The sequence below is a fragment of the Ursus americanus genome, chromosome 9, assembly GCF_024610735.1.
Source record: "Ursus americanus isolate L20-20 chromosome 9, mUrsAme1.1.p, whole genome shotgun sequence".
In the NCBI taxonomy this organism is placed as follows: Eukaryota; Metazoa; Chordata; class Mammalia; order Carnivora; family Ursidae; genus Ursus; species Ursus americanus.
In genome coordinates this window covers 48,019,984-48,033,033 of record NC_142135.1, presented here as the reverse complement: position 1 = coordinate 48,033,033, position 13,050 = coordinate 48,019,984, and the positions used below count along the sequence as shown (strand labels likewise).

The window sequence follows — 13,050 nt, the reverse complement described above, 5'->3', positions numbered from 1 at the left end:
GGGTGGCGCAGTCGTTAAGCGTCTGCCTTCGGCTCAGGGCGTGATCCCAGCATTCTGGGATCGAGCCCCACATCAGGCTCCTCCACTATGAGCCTGCTTCTTCCTCTCCCACTCTCTCTGCTTGTGTTCCCTCTCTCGCTGGCTGTCTCTCTCTGTGTCAAATAAATAAATAAAATATTAAAAAAAAAAAAGAAATGTTACTCTAGAGCATATGCTTCCTAACTGTGTAATGGAGATTTCATTTTCTGCTATAACAAAGTTCCAAAGAAAAAGCTTTTCCCTGCATCAATTTCCAAATAAAGGCTTTCCTCCGTGGGCTCAAATAATCTCAATATAATATATTTAATAAATATTCAGATTAATTAGGTTTGTTGGAGAAGCAGACACCAAACCAGGGTTAGACATGCAAGAGATGCATCAAGAGAAATACGTGTGAGGGAAAAGAGGAGGAAGCGGGGAATCAGAGGAGGAGGGCAGAGCCCCAGGACTGAGATGCAAGTCTGACCCCTGTGGTGGAAAGAAGGAGAAGGAGAGATGGGTATGAAGAGCCTCAGACTCAGATTTAACAAAGTTTTGGCCAATCCAGTGAAGGGTCCTTGAGCCAAGAGAGGAGTCCCACAGGAAGGACCTGCCTTAGTATCCTTGCCAGTTCAGTTGTTGGGGGACAGTAGTTTGTGAGAAGTATGGCCTTCATGCAAAAGTAGTGGTGTAGTCATGGACAAATTGAGTGGTGCATTTTCATAAATACCACAGTCTACCCTGCCCTGCACAGCTACTTCCATGATCCCCATGGATCTCTTTTCCTGAGAGAAAATTTTTGAAAGAAAATTCAGTGAGATAAATGACAGCCACCATTGGGTAGCTGATCACAGAACCACAACTGGTACTTTGTCCTCTCTCTTCCACCATTCATTCTAAATTCCCCTTACCCACAGTTGTTACATTGGCAGATCTTGGTGGTTTTCCTGATGGTATGACCCAAACCTATATCCCTGAGGGGTCTAAAAAGAATCCTACCCTTTCAGTCTAGGATTGCTGCATGTGTTTGTTCAGCTACACTGGGACAACAGAGTACCAGGAGGAATCCACGTGAATCACCTGCATTCCACATGTATTCTTCCTCATGTAAAAGCAGCCTACCTTATCCTACTGATCCGGTCCAACCACTCCTTCCAGAATGATGCCTCCTCTTCTCTTCCTCTGGTCCCTGGGCAACAGGAGTCTAAAGTGTCATGTCAGCAGCCATCGCTTAATGTTCATTAAAGCCTTTGCTGTGTTCTCTGGCAATAGCATGCTCCCTGAGGAAAAAGAATCCCAAATCCTGTAGAGAAGACTTATGGGTATACGAAGCATAAATTTCCCAGTTATCATTGGGAATGACTGTACATGGCTCACTCCTGCTTCCACCTCTTGTCTCTTGGACCCATGCACCTTTCCTACTATGGACAGAGCACCATAGAATCAGGTCTGATTCTATGTATATTCTGTGTATATACATCCTGAAGGATGGCATTCCATCCTTTCAGAGTGTTTCTTCTGAGCTGGCACTTCAGCTTTGCCTTTTGAAGGCCATACCAGCATTCTATGAGGCCAGCTGCTTCTGAATAATATGCCTTAATACAACCAAAGGATCCCATAGTCCTGGCCTGCTTACTTGCCTTCTTCACTGTGAATTGGGTGTCCTGGTCAGATATCATGATATGTGAGATTCCATGTCTGTGGACCAAGCATTCCATAAGTTCCAGATAGTGGTGCTGGCAGAGGCTCTGCAGGCAGAAAAGGCAAATCCCACTCAAAATTAGATAGAAGGGACCCAATGTATTCAACTTGCCACCAAGTAATGGCTTGGTGTCCTTGAAAAATAGTGCCTTTCATGGGAGTGGGGAGGCTCTGGTTTGTTCTCTTTCTGACAGGTTAGACATTTAAAGACAGTAATTCCTAGATCAGCCTTTGTAAATGGAAATCCATGCTACTGGGCCCAGGCCGAGCCTATATTAATGTCACCATGGCAATGTGAGTTTGAGGATGAAATCAAAAGAAAGTAAAATTTCCCTTTAGGAAAAGGTTGCCAAATCATCTAAATTGTATTTCAGACACACAAACTATCCTTAGAACTTATCCTTATTTGACCCTGAACAAACTAGTAAATATAAATCATAAATATCAGTGAGTGTTCTCAACATAATTCTAACTTCTTAACCCTATACCTGTTTAGTACACAGTTCACAATGCACTGCTTTCATAATTTATGTGTCAAAATTATACAGCAATCATATGTCCCAGCTTTGCTGTGGTAGTCCAGATTTCAAGTAATTCTGTTCTTTCATAAAAGCAACTAATTTAATGTAAAACTCAAATTGTTGCACTCTCTCTTCAATATTGAAAAGGTTTTTTATTTATACCAAAAGATTGTAGTAGAACGTAGCAGCCTGGTCTCACAGGGCCTTTCTAACATCCAGGGCCCAACTTTGGTCTTAGAGTCAGAGAGCAACAAATGAGTTAAGGGCAACAGCACAAGGAATTGTTACAATTATTTTGGAAAGTAATGTGGCAAAATCTATTAAAATTAAATACACACACACAACTTTGACCCATCAATCCTACTCCACACAAAAATAAAGTCATCAGTATGTAAGGGAATATGTCAAAGAACATTTACTATAGTACTGTATGTATTGGCAAATAATAAGAAGAAAAACTGGAAACAACTTAATTATAATCTCAGGGGAATGGCTAAGCAAATTATAATACATCTACATCCTGGAAAGGCAGCTACCGAAATAATTACCGGAATGGATTTCTACAGGGTTCTGGTGAGATGAAAAAATAATGACAAAAAAATATCCAACATATTTTATGTGTGTGTGTGTGTGTGTGTATTTGTTTTATGATCATGAAGGAAAATAGAGAAAGATACATACATACATACTATGGTATTAACATCAGTTACTTCAAAAGGGATGGATTATGGATGCAGGAGACATGAAGAAAAGGACGAAGGAGGAACAACCAAAAAGCATGGAGAAAATTATCGCCCTAAAAAACAAATAGCACAAATGTTACAATGCTATAGTAATCACAACTCTTTGATATCAGCATGAAAATAGAAACTTTGATTAATGGAATAGAAAAGAGTGCCTAGAAATAAACCCATACATGATGTAATTTTCAACAAAAGAGCTAAGAATATACACTGAGGAAAAGATAGCCTCTTCAATAGATAGTGCTGGAAAAACTGGACGGCCATATGTAAAAGAAAGGAACTGGACCCCTATCTTACACCATTTACAAAAATCAACTCAAAATGGATTAAAGACTTATAGGACCACATAAGACCTGAAACCATAAAACTCTTAGCAGAAAACATAGAGGAAAACACCTTTGACATTGGCCTTGGCAATGATTTCTTGAGTAAGACTCTAAAAAGCACCGGCAACAAAAACTAAAACAAATGGGACTACATCAAACTAAAAGGCTTCTACTCAGCAAAAGAAACCATCAACAAAATGAAAGGGCAATTTATGGAGCAGAAGAAAATATTTTTAAACCACATATCTGATATGGGTTAATAGCCCCCAAAATACCAAGGAACTCATACAACTTAATAGTGAAAAACAAGTAACCCAATTAAAAAATGGACAAAGGATCTAAATAGACATTTTTTCCAAAGATGAGATACAAACGGCCAACAGGTATATGAAAAGGTGGTTAACATCACTAATCATCAGGGAAATGCAAATCAAAGCCACAAATGAGATACCACTTCATATTTGTTAGGATGGCTATTATCCAAAAGACAAGAAATAACAAATACTGGTGAGGATGTAGAAAAATGGAAACTCTCATCTACTGTTAGTGGAACTGTAAATTGGTACAGCCACAATGAAAAATAGTATGAAGTTTCCTCAAGAAATTAACAACAGAGCTACCATGTGAGCCAGCAATTCCACTTCAGGGTATTTACCCAAAGGAAACAAAATCAATTTTTTGAAGATTTATCTGTACTCCCATGTTCGTTGCTTCATTTTTACAATAGCCAAGATAACGGAAACAACCTACATGTCCATCAATAGTGAATGGATAAAGATTGTGAAATAAATATACGATGGAATATTATTCAGCTTTTAAAAATACTGTCACTTGTGACAACATGGATGAACTTGAGGACATCATGCTAAGTGAAATAAGCTAGACAGAGAAAGACAAAGACTGCATGGTATTGCTTATATGTGGAATCTAAAAGATATAATAATAATAAATCAAACCCATAGAAACAGGGAGTAAAAAAGTGGTTGCTGGGAACTGAGGAGTGGGGAAAATAAGGATAGGCTGGTAAAAGAATACAAACTTTTGGCTACAAAATGAGTGAGATGTAGGGCATCTGGGTGGCTCAGTCAGTTAAGCGTCTGACTCTTGATTTTGGCTCAGGTCATGATCTCAGGGTTGTGATATTGAGTTCTTCATGGGGCTCCATGTGGAGCCTGCTTAAGATTCTCTCTCTCTCTCCTCCTCTCCCCTTCCCCCACCTCTTAAAAAATTAGTAAGATCTGAGGATGTAATGCATAACATAGTGACTATAATTGGTAACACTGTATTGCATAATTGAAATTTGCTAAGAGAGTAGAACTTAAATGTTCTCAAAAACAACAAAAATTAAATATGTGAGGTGATGGATGTGTTAATTAGCTCAATGGGGGGGATCATTTCACACTGCATATGTATATCAAATCATCACATTGTACTCTTTAAATACCTGACAATCTCATTTTTCAATTATGCCTCAATAAGGCTGAGAAAACCCCATAGTGTGTATAATACAATCAAATTTAAAAATATTAAACCATAATAAGAAATTCAAATAAAATTGAATGGCCACAATAGACAGTGAGTTATTTCTAGTATACTGTATTGTCAAAGAAGTTTGGCATGTCATTCCTGATCCTTTGAATATTGGCTTTTTCACACTGATCAAAGACAGCTAAAGCAAAGAAAGGAGGAAGGAATGGGGGTCTCACCTAGCAACAGCTATTGAGGTTCCTCCAAAGGAAAAGGTCTCCTTACAAAATTAACCACAGTTCAGTATCATCTTCATTACTAAGAGGAGACCATATAATGTATGGTTCTGATCAGGACATTTTTGAAAAGGAAAGTGGCTGCTATATATAATTATTGTGGGACAGCAGGTTTATTCTAGAATTGCCCCAGTTAAATCAGGAGATGCGTTCACCTTAATTACTCATCACCCTATTCAGAACTATGTTAGGAATGGGGGATGGGGCAGATGAGGACATTGGGAGCTACAAATAGCAGGAAATACAAGTTGCCCTCAAGGAATTGCAATTTGAAGAATGAAAATATTTAAGTCATTCTAAAACACAGTTGTGACAAGAAAGAAATTTAAGAGAGAAGAGCCAATGCAGCAGGGATGATCAGTGGAGCTAATTGGGAAAGCCTAACAGAAACTAGTAAATTAAATTGTTCACCAAATAAAGTGTACCACATTGCAACATGTTTTTTTCCCAGAAAGGGTAGGATAAATGTTTTGCTTTTAGTTTTTAGTTTGCTGCAATTGATGCTGCCTCTATTACAAATTTCACATGTCAGTAAGATAAGAATAAAGTACAATTCAAACTAAGACCTCCAGCTTCCTAACGACAAATCATTATAAACAACAGAAATAATGAGTGGTAGTGGGTGAACTCAATTCTAGCTTCAGACAAAACAATGAACTAGTTTTTACAATTGCAATTACAATAAAAAACTTTATGTTGTATATAGAACCATCAATATTTTGCCTTTTGATTTTGCATCTTCACTCCTGTGGGTACATGAAATCTTTATGTTCAGTTTTTGGATAAAAAGGTCAAAACCTATTCTACAAAAGTTCTTGTCAGTGTTTTTAGAACTTTGATGTCCATACAAACCACTTAGGAATTGTGTTAAAATGCATGTTTTATACACCGTATCTAGGGAAAGGCATAAATTCTCCATTTCTAACAAGCTTCTGGATGAGGCTGATGCTACTGGTCCATGGACCACACTTTGGAAAGCAGGGGTCTATGTTGTTCTTCTAATACCCCTAACAATACGTTTGGCATTTAATTCAAATTTTGGCATTTTAATTCAAATCCAAGTAAATAGAGACTAATCTGAAGCATCTGTAATTACAAGTTCACCAATCACCTGAGGAGATTTGTAAGAGATAGATGATGTTTCACTAGGTATGGGAAATACCAGGGATATGTCTGCTTGAACAGTTTTTTAGGTAGTTCTAATGGCCAGCCAGGTTTGGGAACCACTTCCCTAAAGTGTGGTTAAAACGAATGTGATAACACCAGAATATTCACATAAAAACTGGATAGCAACTAAACTTGTCTCTGTTTACTGCAGAATAAAAGTGTTCAGTCTTCTATACCATCAGTTCTCTTTACGAGCTTTGAATTCCCGTAAAAGAATTAAATGCGGTCCTTAGACCAGATGTGGGGGAAATAATACTACTTTCCAAGTAGAATATAAACAATGTACCTGGGAATATATTCCCTTTAAATGCACTTGAGTTCATAGCAGAAGCTGTTGTACTATTCCCTGAAGTGGGTGATACAAGGTTTCCAATTCAATTATTTTCATTTTGGTCCAAGGCTTTATAAAAATCAGGACTGCCAAAACAAAATGTATCAGCATGTGCCATTCTAAGCTAAGTGAGAAAATGAATTTGCAAGTATTTTTTTTTTCTAACCAATGCTTTTTAATTGCCTTCTCAGTTTCCTTTGACAGGTGGATATATTCCAAGATTTCAAAAGGGTTTTGTGGTTTAAATCAATTTCATAATGCTAAAATAGCTAATAAGCCAAACTAGCCTACATATAATTGGTTCACTGACTATAATATTAATGTTATTTTGAATAACAACTTCTATCAATGTCTGAATACCTTTAACATACAAAAAATATTATGCTCATGTAAATTATCAAATAGAGAACTAAGAGCAATAATGCAAAATAGCTAGTATTAAAACCATTTTATAAGTAAAGGAAATGGGGCTTGGAGAAGTTGAGGATCTTGGCCTCTGTCAAACATGAGCCCTTATTTTGACATACCTACCTGCAGGTAATAGAAATTCCACTATGACTTTCAAATCCTGTGAATTAATAAAACAAGTGGAGGCCATATTAACTTCACAAAATTAAAGAACTGTCATAACATCAATGATCCCTATTTTCAAGAAACCAAGACAGTCATTGTGTATACTCCAAACTAATGAGATTACAGATCTTTTAAGTTAGGAGTCCTGCTGTTTTAGCTTCACTTCAGTTTTCTACATAATATATATGCCAAGTTACAGCTTTCCATATAAATAGACTACTAATAAAAAGCATTTATAAGCATCACTGACAGTGTTACTAAAAGGAAAAGTCCCACAAAACTCCAATTTATATGTAAAAGGGGAAAAATATCCAGACACCAGAGTAGTTTGGGGAGTCTAGCAGGAAATGCACAAAATTGTGAGGAGAGTCTTGGCAGAGTTGGAATGCAGGACTAGTCAGGATAAATCTCCGAAAGAAAAGAGCTCTACACTGAAAAGAAACTTCTGAAAGCAGGTCTGATGCTTGGTGGGTCAAACACTGGCAAAGGGAATTATAATGAAGGGTTCTGGAAAGCGCATCTGGGGGAGAGAGAGGGACACACTTTGGAAGGCAGAGGCAGTGTGTTTAGAGGTAACACCTGCTAATAAATGAAAGGAAAGGAAGGAAGCAGATAATGAAACTAGATAGAATCCTACTGAAACAAGACAGATTCTAAAAATCAAGGACAGCCTGAGCACAAAAATGCATCATATACTAAAGAAACTGCTCTTCACATAACAGAAAGAATCCTTGATTTTAAAAAAATGAAATAGAAATAATAAAAAGAATCAGAGACAACATGGTACAAATGAAAGTCAGGCAAAAAAGATTGCTATATTAGTTTATGAGGGTGACTGTACCAAAGTAGTACAAACTGAGTGGCTTAAAACAACAGAAATTTATTGTCTGGAAGTAGAAGTCCAAAATCAAAGTGTCAGCAGAGCCACGCTTCCTCTAAAACCTTTAGAGGAGACTTTCCTTGCCTTTTCCTAGCTTCTGGGGGTTCGCAGGCAATCTTTGGGTTCCTTAGCTTGTAGCTACACACCTCCAATCTCTATTTTCATTGCCACATGGCTTTCTGTCTCGATCTTCACACGACCATCTTCTTATAAGGAATAGCAGTCACACTGGATTAGGAACACAACCTACTCTAGCAAGACCTCATCTTAACTTAAATAGTTATATATGCTCTGACCCTATTTCCACATAGGGTCATATTTAAGGTATTGGGAGTTAGGACTTCAACATATCTTTTTTGGAGAGGGGGGAAAGGACACAATTCAACTCACAACAATTATATATGTTATATATAACATATATAATATGTGTATTTTTTTCTTGAAGAAGAAAACTAAAACAATTAAGCAGAAGTATTTAAAATCATAATTCAAGATTAAGAAAATTTCTAGAAATAAAAAAGTCATGTGTGTATATTGCAAGCAGACACCATATACTTAGTAAAATGACAACAATGTTAACTCTGAGGCATATGCTAATAAAATTATTAGACTTTAAATATAAAGAAAATAATGCTCTGAATCTCTGGGCAAAACAAACAAACAACAAAAAAAAACAAAACAAAAAATACGCAAGTTACTTATAAAGGAAAGAAAATTAGATTGTCATAATCCTCTCCACATAAACACATTGACCTCCAAAGCACAGTTAAGCAATATCTATAAGGTACTCAAGGCAATGAGTGTAAGCACAAGTTTTTTTTTTTTTTTAAGATTTTTATTTATTTATTGGAAAGAGAGAGACAGCCAGCGAGAGAGGGAACACAAGCAGGGGGAGTGGGAGAGGAAGAAGCAGGCTCATAGCGGAGGAGCCTGATGTGGGGCTCGATCCCGTAACGCCAGGATCACGCCCTGAGCCGAAGGCAGACGCTTAACCGCTGTGCCACCCAGGCGCCCCGTAAGCACAAGTTTTTATCTAGCCCAGCGTACTTTCAGTAACAAGACAATTTGAAAAATGCCAAACTCAGGAAATATTGTAGCAATGTGTTCTTCTGGAATAATTTGTTAGGAAAAATCACTCAACCAATAAATGATTGGGCAACTTCAGAAAAAGAACTGATGGTGAGCACTGAATTTATTGAACTATAGATCTAAGACTAAAACAAAGTTGGGGGGCGTCTGGGTGGCTCAGTCAGTTAAGCATCTGCCTTTGGCTCAGGTCATGATCACAGGGTCCTGGGATTGAGCCCCATGTAGGGCTCTCTGCTCAGCAGGGAGCCTGCTTCTCCCTCTGCCTGCCTCTCTCTCTCCCTCTCTCTGTCAAATAAATAAATGAAATATTTTGAAAAAATAAAAATAAAAAGTTGGGAATTGGTGGTTTTAAAATATGTCCAAAATTCTTTTATATACCTCCTTTCAAGAGGTCTAGCCTAACTTCCCTCTTGTTGAGTGATGGCTGAACTTAGTGACTCCTCACAATATAAAAAAGCAAAAAGCAGAACTGATGGTGTATGATTTTGGAGACTCGGTCATTTTTAAAAAGCATGGCTTCTGGGGTGCCTGGGTGGCAGTCAGATAAGTAACAAACTCTTGGTTTCGGCTCAGGTCATGACCTCAGGATTGAGATCAAGCCCTGTATCAGGCTCTGTGTTAAGTGCGGAGTCTGCTTAAGACTCTCTCTTCCTCTACCTCTGCCCCACCTCTCCCCAAAATAAATAAATGAATCTTTTATAGATAGATGATAGAGAGATAGATGATAGATAGATAGATAGATAGATAGATAGATAGATAGATAGATAGATAGATAGATAGCAAGCATGGCTTTCTCTGTCTCTCAGGACTCACTCACTCTGGGCAATACCAACTGCCATGTCATAAGGTTACTCAGGCAGCTCTGTGGAAAGGATAAGGAACTGAGCCTTCTGCCAAAAGCCATGTGAGTGAGCCATCTTTGAAGCAGAAGCTCCAACTCTTGTCAGGTCTTCAAATGACTTCAGCCTTGGCCAGTATGTTGAGCGTAATCTTGTGAGAAGCCTGAAGCCAGAATCACTGAGTTAATCCACTCCTGGACTTCAAAGATTGCAAGAAATAATAAGTTTTCATTGTTTGAAGTTACTACACTTTGAGGTAATTTGTTACATAGCAAGGATAGCAAATACAGATTTTCATAGCTGTGAGTGGATGTGTTCTCACAGGAAAAAAATGAAAATGTGAGTTTGCCTTTGGAATGTGGCAGTGGAAAAACCTGCAAGGACTTTGAAAAGGTTGTTAGTGAAAGCCTAAAATGCCTTGAACAGACTATGGGTAGAAGTCTATACAGTGAAGAGGCTTTTAATGAGACCTTAAAGGGAAGTGAGGAACACATTATTGGAAACTGAAGGAAGGGGAATCTTCCTTATATAGTGACAAGAAGTTTAGCATTACTATGACCTGTAGCTCTCCAGAAATCAGAAAATGTACCTAATGAACTGGGTGATACAGCAAAGGTTTTATCATAAAGTTAAAGCTGGTTTATTCTTGATACTTAATAGTACAGGAGAGAATAGAGATGAGAGGGAAAAAAAAACCTGTTAAATCAAAAGGAGCCAGGACTTGCTAGTTTGAAGAATCCCAGCCTCACCAGATCACAAATGATATTAAAATTAAGAAATGCCTGACTTATTTCACTTAACATAAGAAATAGGAAGACCAATAGGAGAAGGAAGGGAAGGATGAAGGGGGGGTAAACAGAAGGGGGACTGAACCATGGGAGACTATGGACTCTGGGAAACAAACTGAGGGCTTCAGAGGGGAGCGGGATGGGGGATTGGGATAGGCCGGTGATGGATATTAAGGAGGGCACACATTGCATGGTGCACTGGGTATTATATGCAAGTAATGAATCATGGAACATTGCATCAAAAACTGGGGATGTACTGTATGGTGACTAACATAACAAAATAAATATTATTAAAAAAGAAAAAGAAATGCCTTCCAAGTAAAGGTGAAATCCAGGGCACTGCCAGGAAAACTTGGCCTAAAGATGAAGCAGAGCATGGCTTCAATCTTTATTACAATTATTTCTTAAGACTGCAGAGAGCTCTAAGGCAGTGCTTAAGAGTACCATTCAGTCAGACAAAAGGCACTCTAAAGAGTGTAAGGATATACCACACTGGGGCATATCTCCCAACAATAGCATTTCTAAGAAGCTTAAGAGCTTTATCCCTCAGCTCTCTCAGCAGAAGGTTAAGAGAGGGAGGAGGGGGCTTATCCTGAAGAGATCTGTGAGCACGGCTCTTATCTAATGGAGTGAGTCCCCACTAAGATTCACAGGAAACCCACAGAGTTTTTAACAGAATTATATTTTCAGAAACAGTTCCAGCTAGAATAAAAGGGATGGTGATAATACATAAGCAGGAGGGGCAGAGGGAGAGGGAGAGAGAATCTCAAGCAGATGCCCCACTGAGCATGGAACCTGATGCGGGGCTCAATCCCAGCACCCTGAAATCATAACCCAAGCCGAAATCAGGAGTCAGATGCTTAACTGACTGAGCCACCGAGGCACCCCAGAATTTGAGAGGTTATCTTAATGCCTGTCCTACCTCAAATAAGGTGGAGGATAACTAGTCTCTTTAGTCACAGGTGTTCAGATCTAGATGAACTATACTAAAGAAGCTATACCAAAGGAACTATACTCAAGGAGCTTCACACATACCTAGAGCTGATTTAAATAACAAGATTCTGAACTTCAAGGTGATGTTTTAATGATAGGAAACATTTAAGTGTTCTGGGAGAAGGAAAATGTATCCTGCATATGAGAAGAATACTTTGTGGCCAAGGGATTAACAGTGGGTTTTTTTGTTTGTTTCTTTGTTTTTAAATATGTCTACAAATTCTCTGATACTGCCTCATTCAAGAGCTGTAGGCTAATTCCCCTCCCCTCAGTGTGAACTGGATATAGAGACTTACTTCTAACAAATATAAAAAATGCAGAAGTAATGGTATGTGACTCCAGAGATTAGGTCATAGAAGGCACTGCAGCTTCCTCTTGTTCTGTCTTGGAGCACTCACTCTAAGAGAACCCAGCTGCCATGTAATGAGACACTCAAGCAACTCTGAAGAAAAGCCCATATGATAAAGAACTGAGAACCACCACCAATCACCAGCAAGGAAGTGAGGCATCCTGCCAACAGCCGTGGGAGTGAGTAATCTTAGAAATGTATCCTCCAGTGGCAGTTAAGTTGTCAGATGACTACAATGCCAACCAACAGCTTAACTGCAATCTCATGAGAGAACCCAAACTTGAACCAGTCAGCTAAGCACTGGTAGACCACTGGTCCTCAGAAACTACATGACAGGGGCGCCTAGGTGGCTCAGCTGGTTAAGCATCTGCCTTTGGCTCAGATTGTGATCCCAGGGCCCTGGGATTGAGCCCCACACTGGGCTTCTGGCTTAGTGGGGGGCCTGTTTCTCCCTCTTCCTCTGCTGCTCCCCCTGTTTGTGCACTATCTTTGTCAAATAAATTTTAAAAATCTTAAAAAAAAAAAAGAAACATGATATAATAAGTATTTGTATTGTAGATTGAGTTATGAGAGCAATATGTTACACAAAAAAAGTATTTTTTATTTTTTTTTATTTTTGTAAAGATTTTATTTATTTATTTGAGACAGACAGAGAGCACAAGCAGGGAGGAGGACCAGAGCGACAGGGAGAAGTAGACTCCCTTCTGAGGAGGGAGCCCGATGCAGGGCTCAATCCCAGGACCCTGAGATCATGACCTGAGCCAAAGGCAGATGCCCAAACAACTGAGCCACCCAGGCACCCCAAAAAGTATTTTTAAAAAACATAAATAACATAGGGGATAAATAAATGCCATATGACTTGAACGTGTGAAAATAACAAAATAATAAAAAGTGGGGAAATAAGGTACAAAGAGGGAAAGAAGAAATAGTTCATCAATTATCTCAAAGGTGGGCATCAAAGAATATAAT

General features: G+C 38.5%; 1 long non-coding RNA gene across 1 annotated transcript in view; it reads right to left on the bottom strand.

Moving 5' to 3' along the window:
• Nucleotides 1-3,065, bottom strand: part of LOC123797687 (uncharacterized) — a 28,498-nt gene extending 25,433 nt beyond the window's left edge. The window contains exons 1-3 of the long non-coding RNA XR_015725806.1: nucleotides 2,922-3,065; nucleotides 1,655-1,766; nucleotides 1,141-1,294 (exon numbers count right to left, since the gene is read on the bottom strand). This is a non-coding gene — a long non-coding RNA (uncharacterized LOC123797687). The remainder of the gene's footprint in view (nucleotides 1-1,140; nucleotides 1,295-1,654; nucleotides 1,767-2,921) is intronic.
• Nucleotides 3,066-13,050: the final 9,985 nt, after the last annotated feature.